General features: G+C 37.9%; 1 protein-coding gene across 1 annotated transcript in view; it reads right to left on the bottom strand.

Moving 5' to 3' along the window:
- LOC110372090 (liprin-alpha-1) overlaps positions 1-27,554 on the bottom strand; it is a 127,333-nt gene that overhangs the window by 92,847 nt on the left and 6,932 nt on the right. The window lies entirely within an intron of this gene.

The following is a 27,554-nucleotide window of genomic DNA, read 5'->3' as shown; positions in this document are numbered from 1 at the left end:
AAAAAAAACTACTATCTTAACTATTATAAACCATTTACGTGTCGCATGTCAAAGCCAAGTAAAAGTGTTAAGTCAACGACACACGAGCATGCAGTAAAACGCGCGGAACCGCCAAAACACGGGAGCCGACACGCCCCCGCTCGTAAACAAACGTGTCGTTGTTATACCTTATTGATACCAGTGCACACATAAAAACAAATTGTGCTCCACACTTTACACAGTCGTACGAAGGCTGCGAATCGTTTGTTTTTTTACTGACAGTCTGAAAGTACTGAGGCTGCCTTTTCTTTGATTAGGCTTTGGATTAATGACTGATTCGTCAATCAAGTTAATTGAGGATTTTGATGAGCATTTTATATGTGGATTATCTGTCTAACAAGATTAATCTCAGATTTGATAGTTTCACAAGTCCTATTTCCCTAACCTTTATAACTGACACAGATAATATCATAAACCAACATAAAAATCAACGACTCAACATCGTGAGGGATGGGCCGTCATAGAAAATGCAGTTAAAATACAATTCGTAAAACAAAAATGGGGTAAATAAGAGCGGGGATTGAAAAAAGAAGACGTATTGTGTGTTGGGAGCGAATTCAACTACTGGTGTTGTACACACCGCGACCGTCGCGCCCGATCGTCTGATAGAGCTTTTTTGAGGAGCGGTGCCGGGCATAAGCGATGAGCGATTTCACTTACATCTGATAGCAAGAATGTTCCCTAAATATTAAGACAATTATAATTGGTAAGATTTTTCACTTAATGATTGATGACTTTTTTGTCAATTCTTAAGTAAATGTGCAACCTAATCTTGTTTTCTTGTGACAGCCAAACAACCCGCTTCTGTCTTTAACTTAGGACATAAAAACGGAGAGGGGCATTTCTAATTGAATAGCCGCCCGGAGGCAGTTGCTTTGATTGGCGCTCTGTACCGGGAGCGTCTATCCCTCCAATACGCGGGGTCTTATTCCACTACGGCTATTATTTACATTTTTTAATCTTGAAGGAATATAATACTACTGTGAGATTTGTTATTACAGTTCTGTATGTACAGTATCTTGCTCTTTTGGTAACTCAATAGGTTTATAGAGGATAGCTGGAGTCTACAAAAGAAGGTCTTGGTCTGGTGACAACTTCCAATATAATCGGGCGATTTTAAGATTATTTTCTGAAGATGCAACGAGCATTTAGAAACATAGTTTTAATAATAGTGTCGTTAGAGAACCACATGTTAGCTCTAGGTTTTAAAACTAACCACAAGAGAACTTGTTAATGACACAAGTTTCTAAAAACAATGTTTATTGCCACTGATGAGTGGACAATGACTGAAACTTTCACCTTTATTGTAGAACTCTGAAAATAAGAGCTTAGAAACATACGGGGTGTGGTTTTTTCTCGTCTCAAGAATTCTTTTACCTACAATAGTTTTTTTTTTTTGGAAAAACAGCAAGTTTTTCAATTTGAACTTTGAAGTCGGCTTCAAAACGTGACAAACGATGTTTTTAGGCATCGTTTAAACGGCCATGTGGGTCAATCGCCGTCATCCGTCGCCATATATCTTCAATTACAGATGCAATAAACGTTTTATGCAAGTTCCGTTTATATTGGACAGTTATTTTTTATTGCACACATCGCCATTGGTCTGAAGTAAAGTATTCACTTTACGGTACATTCAAATTGCACTTTTCATTGCACTTCCCACACCTGCAGCGAGTGGCTTTAAATAACGAGCAGGAAGTAATTGCATTGATTTTATTACACTTTAGAATTTTCTCAATGGCATGCAAGCCTTCTAAACAATGACAAACATCATGTGGAAGAGATTGAATACTCGATTTCTCCTTACAGCAATGAAAGTGGCATTTAATCTGTCCAGTTTCACACGGAGGCAAGAATCCTGAAGGGTTGAGTCTCCACTCTAATATTCCGTATGTCTCAGACATGTCTTGTGTGTGGCAAACGGTCCCGCAATAAATTGCTCTAAGTGCCTCTGGACAAACAAATGTACTGTGAAACTACACGATGACCTTTACGAGATAGCCCTATCCTGATGACGAATGAAAGTATTTACTGCGTGATTTAAACCCGGTTACTGAAGATCGAAAGTTTTTTATACAGCAACTAGCTTCCGCCACATCCCGTTGGAAAAAGTTCTACGATAAATTGGCCATCTAATACTGACAGATTTTTTTATTAGTAAGCAATTTGAGATGAGCGCGTTCAACCAAGAAACTCTTAGTAAATACAGATTTTAGAAAAAAAATAAAGCGAGTCAAAATCGATAAATAAAAAGCAAAGATATAAGGCAGAAAACCTTGTTGCTGTGGGAAACCAAAGATTACTCTATTACTTGATCCTAGTCGGGCGCTCGTTAAACTTCGATAGCCCGATTCCCATAACACGGCCCCGGACCCCGTTATCGAGCCCAGTCTACAATACACCCCTAATCCTTATGTAATGGTTATGTTTATATTTCCTATAGAAGTCGTGGTGGCCTAGTGGGCAAAGAACCAACCTCTCGAGTATGAGGGCGCGGGTTCGATTCCAGGTTAGGCAAGTACCAATGCAACTTTTCTAAGTTTGTATGTACTATCTAAGTATATCTTAGACACCAATGACTGTGTTTCGGATGGCACGTTAAACTGTAGGTCCCGGCTGTCATTGAACATCCTTGGCAGTCGTTACGGGTAGTCAGAAGCCAGTAAGTCTGACACCAGTCTAACCAAGGGGTATTGGGTTGCCCGGGTAACTGGGTTGAGGAGGTCAGGCAGGGCAGTCGCTCCTTGTAAAGCACTGGTACTCAGCTACATCCGGTTAGACTGGAAGCCGACCTCAACATAGTTTGGGAAAAAGGCTCGGAGGATGATGTTTATATTTCCTTGCTAACATAACTAACGGGAAAAACTAAAAAAAAAGGGAGACAAAACCCAGTTGAAGAACTATCGACCCATTTCCCTCCTAAGCCACGTCTATAAGCTGTTCTCAAGAGTGATCACGAACCGACTTGCGCGAAGACTCGACGAATTCCAACCACCGGAGCAGGCTGGGTTTCGGAGCGGATACGGCACCATAGACCACATCCACACAGTGCGGCAGATTATACAGAAGACCGAAGAGTATAATCAGCCCCTGTGTCTAGCATTTGTGGACTATGAGAAGGCCTTTGACTCGGTTGAAATCTGGTCTGTTCTGGAGTCCCTGCAGCGTTGTCAAGTAGATTGGCGATACATCCAAGTGATGAGATGTCTCTACGAAGCCGCTACAATGTCCGTCCAAGTACAAAATCAGCAAACAAGGCCCATACCGTTGCATCGAGGAGTGAGACAAGGGGATGTTATTTCCCGAAACTGTTCACTAATGCAATGGAGGATATGTTCAAGACGCTCAACTGGAAAGGACGTGGCATCAACATCAATGGCGAACACATCTCTCACTTGCGATTTGCTGACGATATCGTCATCATGGCAGAAACGCTGCAGGACCTACAACAAATGCTGAACGACCTGGCTGAATCTTCTACGCATCGGCCTACGGATGAACTTGGACAAAACCAAGGTCATGTTCAATGAACATGTTCTACCGGAACCGATTGCGATACACGGCGCCGTTCTCGAAGTTGTTCGGAAATATGTATACCTCGGGCAGACATTGCAGTTAGGTAGAAACAACTTTGAGGACGAGGTGAATAGGAGAATTCAGTTGGGTTGGGCTGCATTTGGGAGCTACGTCGAGTCCTAACATCGTCGATCCCACAGTGCCTAAAGACGAAAGTCTTCAATCAGTGCGTCCTACCTGTCATGACTTACGGAGCCGAAACGTGGACACTGACGGTACGGCTGGTCCACAAGTTTAAAGTCGCTCAGCGGGCTATGGAAAGGGCTATGCTTGGCATTTCTCTGAGGGATCGCATCAGAAATGAGGTAATCCGTCAGAGAACCAAGGTCATCGACATAGCCCACCGAATCAGCAAGCTGAAGTGGCAGTGGGCTGGCCATATTAGCCGAAGAACCGATAACCGTTGGGGTAAACGAGTTCTAGAGTGGAGACCACGCCTCGGCAAGCGTAGTGTAGGACGTCCTCAGGCACGGTGGAGTGATGACTTGCGCAAGACGGCTGGCAGGAGCTGGATGCGAGTAGCCGAAAATCGATCTCAGTGGCGTGCACTTGGAGAGGCCTATGTCCAGCAGTGGACTGCGATAGGCTGATGATGATAACTAACGGTAGCAAAAACAAATACATATTTTCTGTTATATACCCATGTTACTGAAACTCTACCCCTGGCACACTCTGATAATCTTACGTAAATAATAAGAATAAACTTATCAAATAAACAAGAACGGAGATCCATTTCTGCGAAGCGAAAATATTGGTAAAGCTCATGTTTCAGTGGGGATTTTTTTCATAAAAAAGCATTCAGTAAACGGATTACATTTGTACCGGGTGCGGTTAGGCAGAACTAATTCGGTATCTGGTTTAGACTTGCAGTCGACTTCGACGTTATGTTGAAAATATGTCGACCGTGTATATTAGAAAGCTGTAAATAAAAGACGTGATCGAAAAATTGCCTTGCCAGTGGCCATTTTAGATGATTTTACGAAGCAGAAGTTACATTATCACGAAATATAGGCATGGACTTCGTATTGGAGTAGCCATGTTGTCATACAGGTATGTATCTGAGCTCCGTAAACTTGTTGGTACGCAACTAATGTCAAATATGTAAGTTCTCCTTTGAACTAGTAGATCCCGTTATGGAATCTCCGTTAATATTGCTCACTGCCTTTACGTAATTATTTATTTTGCCCAATAAACTTGTATAAAATGTAAACACAACACCGTAATAAGATATACGGCAAAATTCAAAACATTGGTATAACGTAATTGATTTATGCGCTGCAATTGGTCGACGCAGGCTGTGTCATATTGTGAACGGGGACAGATTTATCGCAATGCAGGCAAAGCCATGTACTAGCAGGTGTATTGAACTTATTGCCACCGTGATGGCGGTGATCAGGCGATGCCACGAGACTGGGGAATAATTTACCTATTCTCAATATCGATTTCGGTATTGTGGAGGGATTACGTTCAATATTGACGGTGAGGATTCAAATCCGTTCTGTTATATAAAGTTTTGTTTTATTCCTTTCATATCTTCCAAGACTCCGCTTGAATTTGCGAGCGTTTTTGCTTTCAAATTATCAACAGTTCCCAGAATTTTTACACCACGTCGAAATGTTCAATTCGCTGGCACGTGGACAAGTGGAGTGTAAGAAAGAGACCTTAAACCTACCAAGGTAAAGCATCTTGAAATTCGTTCAAAAGCCTTCACCTTGACCGAGCTTCATGAAGCATGTCAGTCAAGATCAGAAAGCTCTCACGAAACACGACTCAAGTAGGAAGTGCGTGGGCGTGAAACGCATCGACTATACAAATGTAAGTGTATTAAATAAACACAAGCTGGAAAGCCTCTTAAACGAGCCTCACATACTCAAGGGACTCTCCAAATGACAGACCTGACAGGCTTTGAGAGAAACCCTTTTGAAATTAGACGTTTCCGTATCAAAGATAAATCACTTCTTCTGATTTAACCGCTGATCTTTATTTATAGCATAACATAATCATTCGTTATTTTAGTCATCAAAAATCCGGCGTATGAATATTTTAATGGACGTTCATCAAATCTGAAATAATATTGTGTGCTTGCCAATATAAACATCGGCCTCTGATTAGACAAATATCCGATCAATGTTGTAGTGACAATAGACTGGGCACGTATGGCAACTGTATAATATGTACCTATCTATGTAGGTGGAAGTAGTGGGTAGGGCACGCACTAACCCACATAATAACTGGTGTTTGTACAACCGAATCTATTGTCAGTCCTTGTTTGTGTAGCTGAAGAGTATATTCAGCTTGTGTTAGTCGAAATTTATTGCTTTACATACATTTGCGTTCATGTGCTACATGGACAGGAACGTTGGAATTGGCAACTGAACATCGCATTGTGATGACGAATTCGACGAAAATTCGATGATAGTTTGAGTTTTGTACTACTGTGAGGTTGTAGGTATTAATTTAATATTTGGACGAAACAATTTTGCAACTCGAAAATAAGTCGAGGACACGTTTTTACACACGGTCGGTTAACCCCATGGTGAGTTATTAATTAACTTGTGTTATGGGTGCTAACACAACTGATAATCTACATAAGTAAAGCTACATATTCCACTATAAATCCACGGCCAACAAGCATGCTCATTACACAAAATGTCGAGCGATCCGGAAATCGAACCCGGGACCTCTGGTTCGGCATGATGACCATTGCGCCATCATGGTTGAAAGAAAATTGATTATTATATGTACGTGAGAATATGAAGCAATATTGAGAAATATGATGGGTAATAACGAGGCAGTCAATCTACTGCGGCGGGCAGGAGCTGACAGCTTTGACTGACGTGTTACATAATGAGCTTATCGATTTACTTCAACGAACAGTTACCTCCAAGATTCAATGACGGTGACAGTTCACGAATATTTGTATTTACAACAAGATTTGTACTATTAGTTTAGCATTTCGATTACAGCTCAAGAATCTATTGTATTTATGTTTTGTCTTTAGGGCATCCAGATACGCAGGACAGATACTAATATCGAGGCTGAAATATCAATAGTAACAGAATACATAGTTTGAGAAGATTAAAATTCCTTAATGTCCAAGGACGCTAAATACTAGGCCTGTCATTGCCATGGGCCGTAGCTATGGGAACAATAAAGACCGGTTGTTCCGTTTGGACGATTTGTGTCAGATAAATCTCAATTCTGCCAGTGCTAATTGTATCAGCCCGGTTTGAGTTCATATCTAATAGGAATATATTAGATTGTTGACCCAGCAATTGACCCGTCTTGTGTGGGGTGATCAACGTCTGATACTAGCATTTTTTTCCCATTTGATCTACACATTAGAAGTATAAACTGGAAATTAACCAGCAACAGTTTTGTTCATGTTATAATTCAATCATCGTCCAAGTCTAAACTCACGCCCAATTACTTAATATACTCGAAATAGCAACATAAACATTAACAAAGAATCCCCATTTATCGAATAATTTATAGCCTATCTTATTATCCGCAGGATGACAACCGCACACGCCCACATCTCCGCACCAACTGACCGAGTACAACGGGAAACGTCACGTTCTAAATTTAAACCGCGAATGAATGAACTCTAAATGCGTGCGCGCATACAAAAATACCGCCGTGACCCTCAGGCGGTCTGCCAAACGAATGTTATTGGATTTTCTTCATATTTTAAATTGTGTTTACCTTTGTCACATAGATGTTTCGTGTTGGCCTTTGTGTGTAAAAATTCTTTAGATTTGTATTTGTTTAAGTAAAAGGTGTTTATTAAATAATTAGTGCACTTACTTTGATCTATGATAGATTGTTCATTTTTCAGAACTCGGAGATAAAAGAAGAACGTACCTGAAAAAAGAAATAATATTTAGAATGTGGAGGTTACATCGTTATTAAAATAAACAAGAAATATGTAACAATAAGATTTTCCTTTCAGCATATAAAGCTTCCAGCAGTTCTGTCTATACTATCCCCATGATTAACCTCGAGAAAAATAAGCGTAATGGCAAAGTTTAAAAGCAATCATATATCAAAATAAACCAACGGTCGCCTAGCAACAAACACATTAGCAATGCCGATAGCATGCACCGCTCAACGCATCAAGATCATTGCACACCACCCACAGACTTCCAAGAACCAGTGAATGGAGCTCACTGTCACGCGTCCACACTTAACACTCAATAAATGTCCTGAACGGCCCTTCGGTTTCCTTGGAAACATTCACTAATATAATGCGTGTCATATAAAACATGTCGTATAAAGCTTCTGGGAAATGGAGTCATTTAGTTGACACTGTGGGGTTTTCAATATTTAAACGCCATTTATAAAGCTCATAGTTATAGTATACTTCTAGCAAGAAGTCTTGCTTTAATATAACCTTTCCTCTAATATAACTTCACTTAACTTTCAGTCTATCTCTCGCAGCAATTGTCATAAGAGTGTGACTGAGATAGAATGACGTTTGAGCTGTCTATAAAATTGAGTGGCGCTTCAGCATTAGGGTGGAATCACAAAAGCTCTGAATACGCGTACAGCGAATCCTAGATAGCCATTTCCTGTCCCACTTGGCTAGATAGAAAATAATCTACGGGTTTCTCTCGTAACGACAAGCTTGAGCCTGCAAATTCGTCTGGCACTTTACTAGTTTCTGAAATATTCTGCTTACATAACAAAGCTATTCTTTTAAATTAAAGTCATTTGGCAACCACCTCTTCGGTCTATTTCGTCAGTCTGATAAAAACTATTTACTAACTTTGAGTCGTTGAGTTACGAGTTGAAACCGCTGTTTACTTTGAAAGGACATGTTCAAAGTAAACAGCGGTTTAAGAAAAACGGACGTTTATACTGTCGATGAACTTGGACCTCATAATATACAATGACGTGACACACGCACGCGCCATGTGCCATCATTGTCTATAACAAGCGTTGTGACGTCACAATTATGTAGCCGATGACGGACGCGCGTAAACACCACTCGGGAACTAATCGCTATTGTGTGGGAATTGATGTAATAATTAGTGTTGCGGCTATTGTATGATGATGAGGTTTAAGCGTTATTTAGTAGTGTTGAATGGGCGTGTTTTTACGCTTGATTGTGGATAGGGAAGATTTGTTTGTTACAGTTTTGTATTCGCATTCCGCACGTTTCATATCCTTTTTTTTTTTCCGACGTCAAAAATCATCAAATGACCCCTCCCGCTGTGGGTTAGCAGCGGTGAGGGAGTGTCAGACTCTTACTGACTAAAAACCGTCGTGTTCCGTCATAGGCCTTTTATGTACCAGGGCCGCGGTATCTCTTTCGAACAACCCGCAGCCACGTTTCATATCCTAAGATAGACGTTTTATTAGGCATATTAAGTCTTATTGGCTCTTACATTTACCAGAATTTAGGTAAATTTTAAGTAAATTGATTACTAATTACAAAGTACAAATGTTTATAGGTTAAAGCAACATAAGAGACATAGCATATTAATCATCCACAAACTACAGCATCTTGCTGCTCACAAAAGTGGCAATTATACAAAACCCGTGAGAATGAAACAAATCAAACTACAAGCGCCATCTAACGCGGGGTAGCGGAATTTCGCAGCAAAAGTGAGGGCGCTGACTGAACGCTCCCTACATTTTAGTACAACCGAGTTTGTTCCAGCGAATAGTTCCCACAATTCCCGCCAGGTGGAGTGAGTGTACAGGCTCAAAGGAAAGGCACGTATCACGTGGATGTGCAAGAAGTCACGTAGAAAATTGTAATAGTAGGGGAGACGGTGATACTAGGACAGTAGTAATTCGAGCGTCATGGAGACTTATTGGATTTTGTAGATTAGTTAAAAATAGGAACAAAATGTTAGGTCACTTATAGAGGTGGAGAAATAAATCCAGGAAAAAAATAACAGCTACATGGACACATTTCGGCAAATCAGATATTCATACTGTAGATGCGATGCTGACATCACATATAATATTCTGAGAAAACTAGAAAAAAATATTCAAGCTTGCAAGAATTTTGTAGGGAATTTTAGTTCAGCCTAGAAATGCTGTACCTAACTATACTATCCCCATACTGACGTGCTCGAGTTACTGCCAAAATCCATCGTCGCCTCTCCTACTATAAAGGAATGTAATAGGAGCCGAGACAACGGTTGATTAGTTTACAACAGAGGCATGCAATGTTTCATGGAACTCATGAAATGAAGAAGAGACACGTGTTAACGTAAGTAGTAGTAATGACATTAAACATAGTAAGACTGATATTAGAGATAGATAAAAAAGTGTATTTCGCTATTCGAATCATGTTTTTGATACAAGTATATTTAAGAATTAAATAAATAATTCAAAAAGAAAACAATGATTATCAGGATAATTTAAGAAAATGCCACTACCAATCCAAGCTACCAGGGTAGCAGAAAAAAGAAGAGCGGACAACACCACAAGTTGTTTACAATCCCACGAGTTAAAAGCAATTACGTGGAGTGGGTAATTGGGGTGTTCATCGACACAATACTGATATCACGACAAATGGCCTGCGGTTTTAGCTCCGACCACAATGTGAGGACCCGGCTAGTATTTCGAAAGTAAACGCTGTAATTGATATTAAACGATTTGACTTTGGTGTTCAAGTGCAGATAATCTGGAAAGAGAATTTTGTTACAGCAGCCACAAATAAAAGGAGCTTCGAGAGAGCAATTTTGAAAACTCCAACTTCAAGACTTGAACATCATTAAAATTTAAGGACTACTTAAGGTTTGTGACTAATATTATATTTACAGCACAGAATACTTCATAATCCAGAATCAGGAACAAATCCGCAGACCACACACCATCAAGCGATTCTTGTTAAGACACTGACTTTAGTACATTTCAAAGAAGATAGATAGAAAGACTATCACACATCATCATTAATAGGTTCCCAGAACCGGACAGGCGGTAACAGAAATAAAGGCAATTATCCAATAAACCGTATCCCTGTTTACAGTTCGGCGTCGATTGTTAAAAGCCATTTACTTCGCAGCGATTAACTTAACCGGAGTTCAATATAGACTTAGATAAGTATAGAAGTCTCACTTTAAATTATTAGTATGCCTTTAAAACAGACGAGTAGTAAGCCAATATTCTGCATATAATGTTTGCAATTTATGGGTTTTGTGGAAGAAAGTCGTGGTGGCCTAGTGGGTAAAGGACCAACCTCAAGTATGAGGGCGCGGGTTCGATCCCAGGTCAGGCAAGTACCAATGCAACTTTTCTAAGTTTGTATGTACTTTCTAAGTATATCTTAGGCACCATTGACTGTGTTTCGGATGGCACGTTAAACTGTAGGTCCCGGCTGTCAGTGAACATCCTTGGCAGTCGTTACGGGTAGTCAGAAGCCAGTAAGTCTGACACCAGTCTAACCAAGGGGTATCGGGTTGCCCGGGTTACTGGGTTGAGGAGGTCAGATAGGCAGTCGCTGCTTGTAAAGCACTGGTACTCAGCTGAATCCGGTTAGACTGGAAGCCGACCCCAACATGATTGGGAAAAGGCTCGGAGGATGAGGATGATGTTATGGGTTTTGTGGCACATCTTTAGGCAGATAGGGCAGTCGCTCCTTGTAAAGCACTGGTACTCGGCTACATCTGGTTAGACTGGAAGCCGACTTCAACATAGTTGGGAAAAAGGCTCGGAGGATGATGATGTGGCACATCTTTAGCCCTAGGACAGTACCACAGTGGGCTTTTCCTCATTTACATTCGGTTCACAGGACGAAAGTAAAATCGATAGAGCACAGGAACCTCATAGGGTCAGCCATTAGTAGAAGATCATTTCCGAAATTTGCGTCTATTAATTAAGCTCTCAATCAAACATTATCAAAAGTGGGCCTTCTAAGCTTACCTATAATGCATACTATATCCGCCGGCCGGATATAACCGGATTACGGCGGATCGCGCCGGATGAAACCAGTTTCGAGTTAGAACAACGGAGTCGCGGAATTGTGAAAGACGGCCGTTTGAATAAGATGAGTTTGGTGATTATGAGTATTGAAGAGAAAATGCTTTTAAGTAATCGAATCGGGAATACGGCAATGATATCGCGGAAACTAGAGCATCCGTATCATCCAGATACGGATTATTAGGATTACGTATTATGTAATCTTCAAGGAATCGTCAACAGCTAACTTTACATATACAATTTTTATATTGACGATTTCGCATATCGATATCTCGTATATTGCCGTTTCTCCTTCTTGATGCATTGCCTTCAAAATTAATTCATAGCCACACTCGTCAACGTATAAAAACAAACGTTAAAGTTAGCGAATAAAAAGTACAACATGATTCGCGAACAAACAGCATAACAAGCTTAACTGCGTATGCAAACTAGCTGATCAGTCAGTTGTGGGGTGCCATGGGGGAAACGTTTAAGGCCTCAAAATTTTGGATGTCTATTAAAAAAGCAAATGATACTACATTTCTCTTTTTTATCAATATGTTCTACATAAACGTGAGTTCATGAAAGACGTAATATTCTATGGGATCCGACAGATTTAACTAGAATTTTCCAGGTAATATAAACCATCTCTGCAACGAAATATTAACCTGATCGGTAAAAGAAGTGCAAAAGTACCAATAGTTACGAGTACACAAATAAATAAAGAAACACAACCAACTTTATAACATGCTACACAAATCTAAATGGATTCAACAGTAGCTTTTTCTTAAGAGGAAATAATTGGAACTGAATATGAAAATGCTGTGCTTATCAGGCATCTGATGTTAACCTTAATTAGGATAAGCTCCCTCGTAAAATCATCAGCTCATAGCAGCTGTACTCACACGTCTCATAGCTTTAAATAACCTTTAGTTTTACTTTCGCCAAGGTAAGTTAAAATTCTTTGCAATATAAATGAGGATAGACCTTCGCTAGAAAGGCTGATAGACAAAAAGTGTAGCAGGTGTTAGGTCTAGAATTTACATTACGAGTAGCATAAAGTACACTTAAACCGTTCTTCTGAAATGCTTTTCACATTGAGAAGGTATGTGGCCGATAAACTTTGTACTTTATGAACGTGAAAATTGAACATGTATGGACCGATTTCAAAACGGCAAGTGGGCACTAGTTGACTTTTTTACGTCTTCTAGTATAAAAACTTTACATTGAATTCAAATCGTTTATGATGACAAACCCGAGAAGATACCTAGACTACATTTATCCAATAATGATACATCTTCAAATTCAACCGATTTTGTGAAATAATCTTTCCAAAAAATAAGGCTCAAATGTGAAAATATATTTTGGAAATATTTGCTAAAAGCTTCGCGTAAAAATCGCCCTTCAATATAAAGGCCGTGTGGGCGCCGACGTAGACATGTGTTAGCTCAGGTAGCCGGCAGACGTCGTTATCGAGGCTACATTTTACAGCATTTTACATTTTCCACGTGGGCCGTTCAAACGCAGCTTTTCCAATGATAGATTTTTCTTTTAAACGTAAACTGGTGAAATATTGCTGAGTTCTACATCAATCAGAGGAAAAGTGCTTTGCTCAAAAGCTAGACCAAAGTCGGCCAAGTAAGCAATATTTTTGAGACCCTGCCAAAAGCCTATGATTTAATAAAAACCTAGATTAAGTATAGGTATAAATAAAACATGTACCACACGTTCGAGACATTGACCCAGAAACCTTGTGTGAATATCAGCGCGTTAACAAATTCATGAGTAATTAGCCGCTAAACGCAGCTAAGTCCCGAGTAATCTGCTAACTGTGCCACATGGAGGATTAACCACCACTCTCGCCACTTACATGTACTTACTCCCATGAGCGATCGTTTAACTAAGTACTAATGGATAAACTGTGAATTAACATTAAACAGTAACGACGAAAAGCAATCAAGTAACAACATTCAATATAAAAATTACATCATCTATGTATAACTTCTTCAATGGTCACAAGAACGAGAACTTTGTCACATACTTTATTCCCACTATTTTGCACTTTTGATGCAAAAATATGCCTCTAAAACCGTTCAATAAGCAGCAAATTTAAAACTAAGCACTTTGGAGCATTCGGGCCTCATACAAGGCATGAGGTGTACTTCAGAGAGCACATCAGTTATTTACAACATTACGGTCACTAGATATAACCGCACAGCCGACTGGTAAATACGTTTAAATTTTCGCTGAGTGCCCGTATGCTGCTAATGGAGTACTATCATAACATATTGATACAGAAGGCCCGTATACAATAACAGACAAACGATGTTACGATCCACTGATTTGTATACTGCAGGCTGTTCAAGAAGACAAGGGGAACATGTTCTAAAATAATGATACCATATCAAATAGAAATTTGAATGAAGTATTAGATCAGCAACAAAACATTTTTTCGGTGTCTAAGGTTGAATGCACTTTATAAGGGCAAACAAAGGAATTTGAAAGATGTTTCGAGCAATTTATTTCGTATCAAAGAGTCACTTCATTAAATCCTGCCGATCTGGAATCCAGACTCCAATACTTCGCATGGTCAGACCTTCTGTCCCATTTATATAACAAGTTAGTACTCCAAGCTGCCAAGGTGAAGAATCATACGGAGCGTAACGTTACACATAGTAGATATTAAAAGGATGAATGCTTGGGCGAGCAAAATATTGATTGGTACGTCTTTTCGCGAAGGATGTAAAAGGATTGTGCTATAAAAAGGTTGGTTTGCCCTTTTCTTGGCTTGTTTGTGGATTAAAAGTTATTTGTTTGAATGTATTTTTAGATGGGAGAGAGGTTTCCTTGAATTTGCTGTTAGGCACAAAAATAAAACTGAAAGTAACATATGGACATGAAGATCACTCTCTAGAAGTCTCTTGTAATGATAAAACAACACAAACTGTCTTCAAAGACAGCACTATTGTATCATTTTCATCCAGGTGGTACCAGAATAGAGCTTTGACCATCCATGCGAGACTAATAAAGACCATACAAAGATGTTAGGCTGCGTAGTTGACGTCATTTGGGCATGTGTGGGTACTATCAAAATTGAGTTCTCGATGATTCAATAAGTATTTTGGTAGTCGCGGTGTGTTAACGGTGAATCGAATGTTGATATAACCAAATGGTACCGGATAAAAGTATTTTTTTCATATCCTAGAGACGGACGGCAAACTCAAAACTATTTTACCATCAAGATGAAGTTAAAACTGCAGACAATAATCATAGTCTATTTAAAACAGACTTTAGTCCTAACGCCCAGGGCACATGTCAGACTTCAAATATTTCAATACAGTACAATTTATTACAATTTATTGACCTTGATACATTTACCCTAACCAGACTAGATAACGGCATAATGAGGAGCCTTGTTCTAATAACCGTTACAAAATTAAACCTGCATTAATTAATATCATTATATTTGTTTGCTTGTGAAGTTCGACCTCGATTACGTTTGCAAAATCTTGCTGTAGGTACGTGTGCAATATTCTGTGTAACATGGTATACTAAAAAAAGACTGTTCTGTTCATTTGTATCAAAACAAAGTTTTCTTTGTTATTTCTTTCCAAAACATAGTCACGAAATTTGCATGTAGCTACAAATTGGAACATGTTTAAGCCCTTTTTCTACAACTCTCACTAACAAATTCCATTAACCAAATCAAAACAGTGTCATCAGACGAGCCTAGCCACCTGTCCTATTATCACGATCCTGCTCTAGCAAAGGGGCCGAATAGAGATGGCTATTAACATTCCTACGCGAGGTGCGATATGTAACCGGCTTGCCTTGACAAGGTCGCCGCGACCGGTCCAACACGACACCGTGGGACTAACTCATTCATAGTATTGTGACGCTTTTTAACTACACGCTAATGTTGGGTTTTTTGTATGACTGCTACTGTTTTGAGAAATGGAGGCTACGGTTAGTCGTTCGCGGTTTTACGCCGAGAATAAGAAATATTCGAAGAACTTTTGATATTTTCCATGCTTATAAAATAAATAAAATTATCACTTTGACAATGCACGTGAGATCAAACCAGATTTCCCAAAAAAGCAGAGGAAAGTCATTTTAGAAAGCCTACGTTAATCTCATAAGATTTGTACGATAGATATCTGACTGGTCTTATGTGTGATAAATGAAATATTTAGTTATTGTGATGATATTGACATCAACAAAACAAATGCTATCCACAGTGGGCCACCACTCGGCGTTTCACAGCCAACCAATGTTAGCAGCACTCCATGTAACTACTCCGTTAGTCTTCATGTGATGTCAGTAAAACTTCCACTTCTGACACGTCCCGTGAACAGTCTACATCAAAATGCCTTAAGTACTGAGCACTTAAAACACGCTAAAACTTCGTCCCAATATTTCACGCTGATGTTGCAGATAACTGCGAACTTACATCAACTTTTAGCCACAGAGAAGACAAGTGGCAGTAAACCCATTTTAAATTCCACGCAATAATGACGGTTTTTTGTTTTCAGCTGTACAGGGGCTAAGTGCCCGTGCAATTTTGAATTACACTATGGTACATGTTGCAATGAAAAAGACATAGCAATGAATTGCTTACACAAAAAAATATACAATTGTCAATTTTAGCAATTTGGGAGAGTGCATAAAGTTGACACTTAACGACACAATAACACAACTACAAGGTTATCTAGCCTTTCAATAAAATGCAGTTATCCTTTTGATCACCAGCGTATTTGGTCGACCACCATTCAAAACTCGACATGATTAATTGAAGCAATTAAATCACACTTTGTTGATAACTGTACACAATCGTGTCGGACAATTATTGTTATGAGTGTGTCGTTAATATTATAATAGCGTTGTGTTACTGGTTGTACAGGAAAAGGACAATAAAAATATGAATGCATTAACGTTGTAATTACTCTCTGAAACTCATTAAGGAAGGATTGGCATAATGAGGAAGTTTCGAAAAGCAGACCCAAACAAACACTGTTTTATTTTGCTATCCTATATGTTTTAGCATAACAGCACCGTTAGTATAGATCTGTGTAAAATGATTGTTCACATGGTATCTATCCCAGCATTGTATTAAACATGTAAATATAAAGACGACTGTACCTATGCTATATTTATTGCTATTCTGGCTATTTTTATCGCAAAAAAACTCTTTGAGGGAAACTTCAAACTACGTTAATGATAGTCAATTGAACAGCTCCACACCACCTATTAATCCTAAATGAAATGAGCCGTTAACAAACTTACAAGTCTCGTCAATTAGTTACAACGTTAACAAGTCATTATCCGCCCATATTACTTAACTAGTCTTTCATTTAACTACCGTTGTCAGACATAGCTATCATTAGCATAAAAAACTAGTTCAGCTTTTAACTCATTTTACTCGTATATTATACAGGATTATCTAAATATAGGGAGTTCTTCTGAATGTCTGTCTGCCTACTTGAAAGTATTGGGGAATTTTTGAAGAACCTCGTAATGATCTTTCTAATTATAGCTCTGATTGATAACGTCAGCTCGCTGAGTTCTTTGCCTATCAATTTGAGATTTCTTAAGATAAGGAAGGGCACAAATTAAGCCGTCTCATCACGAATCTAATCTGTTAATGTACAAAAATATTTTTATACAAGATAATTAAATGAACTTCGGAAATGCGTAAACTGAGAAGATATTTAATTAAGCCCTGTAAGTTATTAAAGGAATCCACTTGGGTTTTTCTTGTGAAACAGTTGAAGGGATGACCTTTTCGACCGCGATCATTAAAAAAATGCCTACGCAAAAATATTAATAGAACTACTGAATCACATTATCCTGTGTTATATATTTATTTTGTTGTATTAATCAGACTGGTGTGTAGTAGTCGTGCACGCATTTAGGTCTGATTTCAAGCATCGAGTCTGGAGTGAATATCGACCTGGCTATTTATACGCGGCGGCCCTACGGAGTGCCCCACACGATTATAACCGTCGACACACATACATACATATATTTTTATTTAAATATAGTAAGGCCTACAAAAGGATATGTCTTCAAGACTTGATTCTTAACGCCCGAGTAGGCAACTGGGTTTGAATTAATATTCAAACGATACCTTTCAATAAGGCTGCACATTTAGGTCATTTGTAATTAACGTCATAGATCATATATTGGTATCTCAACTGAATCGAATATGTTTCTTCAGCATTATTTAAGACAATGTCTATGATAAGAAGGTCACAGAATGTACACAGCTTATTGCTCTAAAAAAATTAAATAGTCTGAATGACAACAATTAAGTTACGTACCTATATAAGTTTCGTAAAAGAAGTTGGAATAATCTTAACCGTCATAAAAAAACAGATCGCCATAGCATACTAATTGTAAGTAGACCTTCAAAAGTACCATCCAACTAATGAAAGTCGAGGTTACCCTCTACAATAAACATAGCGTACCGAAGAAAGTACACAGCAACGTACCACGAGGAAGAAGTAATAGCGGTTCCGTTTAAACTGTTTGTTTGTTTGTTTATTGACGGGGTATTGACTTCACTGCACTTTATCTCGTCCAGATAAACCACTATCCGTACCTAGACGTGCTATAATCACTTATATCTTATTCACAGAACGGTTATCTCAGAATTTACTATCAAAAATGCATCGTAAAAATTTCCAAGTACCTCTAACTGATAACCTAGATATTGGAACTGGGTTTGATCGATATATACATTAGCGAATACGAGCTAGCCTTGGAATGAGGTAATTAAAAAGATATTAAAAGAGTAGTTGCTGAGTCTTTGTGCGAAGTCTCTGGTACTGCACGCACATGACTATATATATAACCTTCAAGAAATAAAATATGAACAGGAAAGTTGTTTATTATGACAAACGCAACGTGATCCAGCTGATCAATTTCAAAACTGAGATCGACTTCACATATCTCCAATTAGGCAAGCAGACACGCATACGAGCGGCAAACAGCCACATTATTCAATAACGTGTCACAGAAAACAGCAACAGGAATAGTCTATTAGCTCAGCTTCCAACACAATTTCCTGTCCATCCGCTCAGGATCTAGTCCGACACTAGATAATTACGAAATTGACAACACAGCCGCTACACCGCACGGGTAGAATGAATAAATCTAAACAAAAACAGCTGGTAAATACTTGGGGAAAGCGTGCTGAGTGTTTCCTTTAAATATTTCAGCGGCCAGAGGGTTTGCGAAAACTGCCCTCTGCCCTAAACGAGCGCTGGGACCTGCGAATTTGGGCCAAGCCTCTTTGCTGGGTATTCAGAAATTTTGTAAACTGACGTATAAAATTATTACAGAGCATTTTTTTATGAAGGTAAACGAGACGGTGTGAGCTTTGAACAGTATGTTTTTTATTATGTAATCATTTTTGTGATTCTCAGTAATCAGTTATGCCCACGTTTTGGCGAGAACAATTATAGTCGAAATTCAAAGAAGGCTTAGTAATAACTTCAAAATGATATGTAAATAATAATAAATTCAGTTGAAACCACAGCGTCAACATGTAGCACACTGGCCATGCACACAACGTCGTAGCTTTCATAATTAATTCCAGCTTCCGCGGAAAACAACGTTTCCCGGACAAATTAACAATTCTTGCTATTCTATAACGAACTGCTACCCTTATAACTTGGAGCCTTCAATTTTATTACAACACAAAACAGAAACAAACGTTTTATTCATTTTGTTTTTTCGTCAATTAGTCATTGTTATGTCAGTAAAACTTAAAAGGAGCTACAATTAATAGTATTTATTTAACAACAGGTTGTATTCATTAATTCCGAATCGGTGGCATGTTTTTATCTAATCATTATCGATTCGAGCCGAGGGTTACAAATAGGTGTCAAACCAAAGGATGTGTGAGGTCAATAAGGACGCCCTACAACATGTTATGTTGAGGTTAAGCCGACCTCTGTAGGGAGGGATTTATACCAATAACAACGAAGGTTGTTTTCCTCAGAACCATACATTTCATAAATATAGGAAATAATCTTAAGAGCAAAGACCGATAAATAAAACCCACTTAATATCACAACATGATAGCCTTATAACGAAAGCCGAACAGCCCAGGAACGCCCAAAAAATATATATTACTTGAACCCATAAAATTCCGAGTCAATATTTCATATCGAGCTTATAACAAAAACGCGAGGAATCTGGAGAAAGCCCCTAATTACCGCGGGCCGTTTTATAAAACGTTTGATTGATGAAGCTACGGAACCCCTCTATCAATTACAATCACCGTGAATACGGCTCAAGATTCAGTTCGTGGATCTAATTGGAAAATGTTGGAAATTGCTGGCTCTTGCATGTAGTCCGGTCAATTGACACCACACGTTGAAAGAAAGCTGATATAGCTGAAATCTGTCATAGATGTTGTATGTGTCATCATCTAATTTCCAAAGCAACTGACACAATTATTTACAACAACTCGGTATATGATATTATAGCGACCGTTTAATTTCGGTTTTAAGGAAATTTTGGCTTTTAGCTAAATTTTAGATAATTTGAGTAATTGAAATTGAAGTTTTATCAGTTTCCTAACACTTTTGGGGTTTTGTTGACTATCGTCGTGGGACCGACCCCCACCAAACCGACTTGGGCAATTTTTACTAAAAATAATTACAACTTGATCATCGACTAAATAAATAACATTCCTATGTTCTGCCAATTTTCTCTGGCTCTTAATTGAACTCATAAGGGGAAAAAAAGAACATACATGAGTTTAGCCCAGTTATCTCACCATATGAACAAAAGTATTCCTCAATACCATTCTAACACAATATGTAAATATCGGCCTAAAACGTGACCAGGCCATGCCCACATCGTATTTGTTTTATTTATTTATTATGGCTTTTAGTTTTTTTATTTATACAACTGGTCTTCCAATGATTACAAAAAAGGCGTTTAGTACAAGTCCTTCATGTTTTAGTTACAAAAGTTTTCAGATCCAATCTACCCTAAACCCTTGCTTCGAGGTTCAATCGGGACCTAATTTTTCTAAAGATGTATTTTTACCCATAAAGCAATGAGGCTTTAACAGTTTTTCCTTCAAAAAAGTACTAGTGGGTACTTCTTTGAGCTTCTCTAGTTTCAAATATTGTCATCCAAGTACCCTTGGCATCCATATTACCTGGCGTTGCAACATTTTTGATTCACTTACGGCTTCAATAAGGCACGTGTAACGTGCAAGCTAGCGAGAACGATACCTTGCGAAATTAAATTAAATCGCTTTACAGTTCAAAGGGATACCATATTGCATGTTATTGATTTTCAACAAAGATTGATGTTAATAATATGTTTTGTGGTCGTTGCTTTAAATTTTCTTGTGCAGACAATACAAAGTTGCGATTCTGTTTCATGAGAAAGGGTTTATGTTTCACAAATGTATGTCCAATTCTAACTTCAACTGTTGAAATCAATCAAATCCTTTATTTCATGAATATTCCTTTCTTTAAGAGAACTAAAGCGTCTGATATGCTACTCGTTTGTTGAAAATACCTATAATAGCTAGTTACCATTAGGAATATAATATCTAAGACATATTTCAATGATAAAGAAAGAAGCTTACACATTACTAATTGAATTACACTCCAGTACAGACAAACTTCCAATTACTTGCTAAAGTATAATGAAAATGGAATTCTAATTGAGCAAAGAAGAAACCAATTGAATTTAATTGTTGTTATTTAGTACTTGAAATAACAAAAGCATTTAACTTAGCAACTCGCCGTAGCTCAATTATCATCATAGCAACGGAATGACCTTTGCTCTGTACCCTCAAGTCGAAAATAAAATTTATCTTACTTAAGTAATCTTTTTCTTGTTACACGAGTAATATTACTTTTTGCCTTCAAAATGTCTGCGTATTAACTTATTTTCAATCTTTGCTGTGTTTTTGAAAGCGGTCCCTGTTGGGCGCCAAAATGGTATTATGGTATTGTGAAAAACTAGGCATGAGTAACATTCGTCAGTAGCAAATAGTTTTACTAGAAATTCTCACTAATGAACTAAAATACTCGCGGTTGAAGCTCTTTATTACTAAAAATGCGTAAAGAAATACCTTGAAACGAATTAGAATTTTGTTTATTTATTCGGTCGATACGCTAAAGTGCGTTGCGTATACATAGTAAATATTTCTAAATTGCTGAAAACAGATCTGATAAATAAATAAATAGCTCTTCCATTTAATGCGAACTGTGTTTGCCAAATTACATACAATCTAACCTGAATCTTGGTATCGTCCCATCAAATCTTGGACCCCTTTTTATAAAAATGAGAAATCGTCAAATGATCTTCCGCTGTGAGCGAAGTGAAGGGTGCTTTACATTCCAGCGTCCCCGTAAATCTTAAGAACAAATCGTTGGCCTGAGGATATATAAAAATTAAACCATTTATTACATCCAACTCAATACATCGGTGCATTTACATATTCTCATGTTTAGAACGGTTGTAGTGGATTACCTTGCACTACGGCGACGAGATCAGCCATTAATGTATTCTAATTGAATAGTTCTGGTGTGAATTTCGTTATGTAATCTTTCTAGATATACCTGTTTCTAGCATAAAATTAAAAATCAGGTTGTCATTCATAACTATTAGACCCCTGATCCGGGATATGAAAACTGGTTTAAAATCTTAAGATTAGAGAGACAAGTTATCCTGAGTTGATAAAGATGGTCTTTAGGAAACATATATTCAAGCAAGAATATATGTAGCTGCATGTCTTTTAGGAAGCAACAGGTTATTGGAATAACTTCCGATATACTGAAGTTGGGATTAGATCACACTAAATGAGTAGTAGCTTCAAAGTCTGCGATTGCTTTGATATTATATTATTCTACTTCAGAGAGCTATGAGTTTATTACCTACGTAATCTTAAAGTGATGAAATAGAAATAAGACAAAAATTAAATCGAGAACACCGTTTTTCAAAGACCAACTTTTCAAGGTACTCAGCCGCTATACGTCAGCACTATTTCTTTCTAAAAATAAACCCAACTTAGAACTTAATATAAAAGAAGAAACCTTTCCTCTACACGTGCAATGTTATATCGTAAATAGCTGGTGAAAATGGACGCTGTATCATCCTGGAGCAATTCCCTTCAGTGTCGTATGTCATTACTTATGGTACATACCCGGATAATCAGTTACATAATCAATACATGTCCTCCGGGGGCCGCGTTGGACTCTGTCATACTGTAGATGGTTCGTTAATTTTTATTACCAACAAAATTACCAAATGAAACTCTCGCAAATTGTAGCGACATATTCGCGAATATTGGTAACGAAATTCAACCAATTTGTTTTGAATAAAACATGGTAATTACCTGCTAATTTACTGAAAGCCAGTTTTGCCACAACAAAAAGTTACTACATAAAAACTCCGTAACGGGGTAATACGGACGAGATACATCTTCAAGATTACAGAGCTCATCAACAAAAGTGAATTGGAGAATCGTCAAAGAGAGACAGTTCATTGCCCGTCGACATTCCAAAGAACAAGATTCGTATAATACCCCATTCATCATCAAAACCATTACGGCATGTAGAAAATGAACTCCCCAGGCACTGCTAGAGAAATCTAATTCTTTTCTTTAAGCAGTAAAGTATAAATTGCAATTGAAGTGGCTCCAACTTTTTTGATTACCCTAACGACCTTGCCTCATTGCATTGAAGGAGCGATAATCGATATTTGATGTTGTTATGTATTAAAAATCAAACAATAAAATATTTATTGTGGTATCAAGGGTACGTTTAACGTTTACTAAGTAACAGTAAATAAGTATAGGTCTCAATGAAGAGATTTGTATTGGCAATTAGTCTGCAAGGGGCTCAATTACAGAACCTGTCGTATCGGTAAATTAAGGTAAAGCTGGAAAAGCAATCAATTGTGGAATAGTCTTATTTGTGAATTTATGGCATAAAAAATATGGGCAGACAAATTAGGTCGCGGCTTACTACAACCAATATAATTTAGGGCAAGTAAAAGCTTAGGTCTTTCACAAAAGAAATGTTAAAATGCGCAAGAAAGAGCTCCAAATGGAAATTGTAATCCTTCGCGACAAATGGTCAGATTTATTTTTCTTTCAAAAATGTAAATAGGCTGGTTATACGCCAAGACAAAAAAAATATGAACTACATAAATTCCATATTCTGCGAAAACCGTCAAAAACAAAAACCCGAGTAATATTGGAGATAAGTTCCAAAATAGAAAGTGACGCGAACGAAACTTTGTATTCACAGGGCACCCAAAACATTGATTTTGTAATGGGTCAGATCTAATTCATATTTAATGGTGTTCTACAAATGGTGCATTACCCTATATACAGGACATCAATTATTTACCCGGACAAGAATCGCTTTTAAGAAATACATCATAAGGTAGATTTTCTTCTGAGAAGTTTTTGATATATTCCAATGTTTGTGATATCCTTTGGCTAGTTATTCAACTTGTCCTTTTTACAGGACATATTAATGATTTATTGTTGTTTGATATAAAACTGTGCCTCTACACATTGCATTGTTTATGACACAAATACAGTAATTAAAACGAGACAACCATTCAATGCCAAAGACCGTGAAGCTGGATACTTTTTTCTACGGTAAAGTTAAATCACAATGGAAAATGCAAGTCAAACTCCTCATCAGTTTATCTGCAATGGGTAAAGAAATAAAGGCCGCAAAAACCATTGTTTAGTTTTGGATAAAACCGTTCAACCGAGACGCCATTTAATTGGTAGACTTATATTTCGGTTACAGTCGGCACACTGCAGTGTTTCAGAAGTAGATGCCAAGGTTTAGCAGAATCGATAAGACAAAACATTTTATATTTCAACATCAGAAAACGCCACGATCCCTTTGATTTATTTTTAGCGGAACTCTCATTGGCGCAGATATTCCAAGAACCTTAAACCTTGGAACCAATCACGGAATTGGCAAATTGACATTTCCTTGTAAATCGCGGAGCCGAGCTAATTAATTAGATTGCCAACGCAGAGTTCAGCCATTACCTAACGCAACACGGCGTCGCTGACGACTGTAACAATATCCGAGTGAACGTTTGTATGAAAGGGAACGCCCGTTGCGCACTGATTATCTAGACGCGAATGGTGCAAGCGTACAGCGGAGATTTACATTTGTACACATTTTACACTACAAACTAAACATCATCTTTCATAACTACACACAAAAAAGATAAGTACAATTTCATAAGATGCACACTAAACAAGTTTTTATTAGCGAATAGCAGCATTAAAAATTTCACACATTCTACGGTATTATAAAATTGCAACTGTGCATAAAATGTGGGCTACGGTCCAAAACCTAGATTCTTATTTGGTTTTTAGAGCTCGCGCTAAATATTTTCAGAATGGCGGCGGTATTTATTTTTTAATAACGTTATGAATATCATTTTTATGGTTTGAATAATAATGGTTAAGAGTGGATGTTTAATTTTGAAGTTCTATTTACAGACTTGAAAATCAGAAGCCGGTTAATATTAGAATGTAAACTCCAAAGAAAACTGGTTGGTAGTGGGTTATGCAGACATTAGAAACCGTTCAGCCCTAGCTCACCAAAGGGCGGACACGGACAGTCTAGGACGTCAGCCATGAAAGAAGCTGTCGCGCCCTGATTAGTTCGCAGCGTCATGGGTGTAGCTACGAATTGGGTTCAAGACACAGAAGATAGCAATCTGGGTATTAAAATTTTATAAGTGGAAAATATACAAATGTGCAAAAGATACTAAGCGTTGATGTTGCCTATAAACCGATTGAATTAGAAAAATGACAAGACTGAAAAGTGTATGTATAGACAGTGACTCGTTGATTCTATGGACGACCACTTGAAAAATAACGGTAAAAACATTAAAACATGACTGATGGAAACTTAAAGCCTACACAAGAACAGTTAGCAAATTACGACATCAGCAACAATAAAGCTAAATTCTATACGCTCATTCAGAACTGCGGTTTTACGATGCTCTTTACTGCTAGTCAAAGAATTACATCATGAACAATTTGTGTCAGCGGGATGCTGAAACGACCACTGTCCAGCCATGCATATCTTCTCACGATCATAATATCATTTGTTTGCATTATCAAGCGTGACGATAGAAAACGAGATTTCACTAATTTTGATTGAATTTGAACAAAGTGCCCAAAGTTTTTGTTTTTTCTTTCGACCTGCAAAATCTTGTTCGCTAACAATGGATATTTGTTCTGAGTCATTCAAATTAAATAGAGGAAAAAACTATGCGAATAGACTAGCTAGTCATTCTGGAATTCCCTAACAGATTTGAGTAGCATAAATATGATAATCAAAGCACACACATCAAACAGACAACGTTTACTCCATAGCATGGCAATCGCATCAAAGAACACTTAACTCCAACCAACATCCAAAATCAAACACATGCGTAGATAATGTTACTGTATCCCGTTAGCCAACCGAAACCAACAGCAATTGGCTCCATGACAACCGTGACAATTTGATTGTAGGATCGTCACGGGATCAAATTATGACAGGTTACTTAAGCATCGAGATCCCACAAAATCGAAAAAAACATCCAATGAAGTGTCGAAACACGACTCAATTTTATTCGAATCTCACTAAATCCTATCTCGCCATCACTTGATAGAAAAGTGGATTTTTATACACAGTAAAGGGAGGGAAGAAACTATTATCCTTTTTCGAAACAATAATGACAAATCCCCGTAATCCTTAAAACCAGGTAAGTGCAATGTAAGGATCAATATACCCATGTAGGGATCCATAACCGTAGAAACATCCCAGTGCTCCATTTATGCGGGCACGGATGAAGTTAAGCGTTTTCAAGTTATGATTACGGCATCGTAGCAAACGCCAATTGGATTTTGATAAGGCTCTATTTATTTGGGTGAATTTACAAGATAAAATACTGTGAAATGCTTGATATCGGCTCAAGTTGTAACCTGTTTTTTTGTATACTTGATTTCGATATACAACATGGCTGGGTACTCAAAAGATTTTCAGACACTTCAATATTTAATCTTCAGTTCGGAGGGCGACTTTGATGTCCAAATCCCACAAATATTCGAATGTAGGTGAAGCTATCGCAAAGCCTCTTTTTGGCTAAGAAAGATCTCCTAATCTGCCGCGCTGAACATTTTAGTTCAGTCGACTTGCGTCACTGATATTGCCAAGATATTCTCAGAAGGCAAACTTGTTTGAATTAACGATAATGTCGTCAACATATACATACTGATGCTAGTGTGAAAAACATGAAAAAAAAACCGAGAATATCTATCTGGACATTCAAACATTGTCAAAATTCTTGGACATGTAGTCATATTCTGCTCAGCTATTTATAGTAGACAAAGAAATCTTGCTGAGAAATAAACAATATTGCTACAGCTACTTCCCCCTATACGTAATCCGACTGCCATGATTCCACCATGTCATTTATTACGCACTAAGTACATGTCCTCGTCAAGATTTTCTTTTGATAAATTATGACTGGCGTCAGAGGATGATTTGGTGAAGATTTCATCCGGAATCAGACCAACTATTTTCTTTTCCGAAGCATTTCATTTTTAGTGCATTGGTAACTAAGCCATTTTTTTTGTCCAATACAATTTTAAACTTGGACTTAGCTATTGAGATTTCTCGACTGGCAATTTCTTTTTTATCTGCATTATTACGTAATATTACTATAACGACGTACTCCGCACGTCATTCGTCTGCCATTACTATGGCATGTAATTCATTACGCGCATGCGTCCACGTCGATACTTTCTTTTGTTTGCAAATTAATGTCATTTGCGGCTCGCCGTCAGTCGCAAGCACAGTGTTCTTATTCACATTTGTAATAGAATTTATTACTCTCAGATTGTAACTCTTTCTTTTTAGAGGTTGAATCAATACTTCAATGTTATCTTCAAGCATGATTCTACCCCTTTCATTTTTCACAATAACAACTGCACCTTGATTTCAATA

Source organism: Helicoverpa armigera, chromosome 7 (genome assembly GCF_030705265.1).
Source record: "Helicoverpa armigera isolate CAAS_96S chromosome 7, ASM3070526v1, whole genome shotgun sequence".
Lineage (NCBI taxonomy): Eukaryota > Metazoa > Arthropoda > Insecta > Lepidoptera > Noctuidae > Helicoverpa > Helicoverpa armigera.
This window is presented reverse-complemented; position numbering and strand designations above follow the sequence as displayed.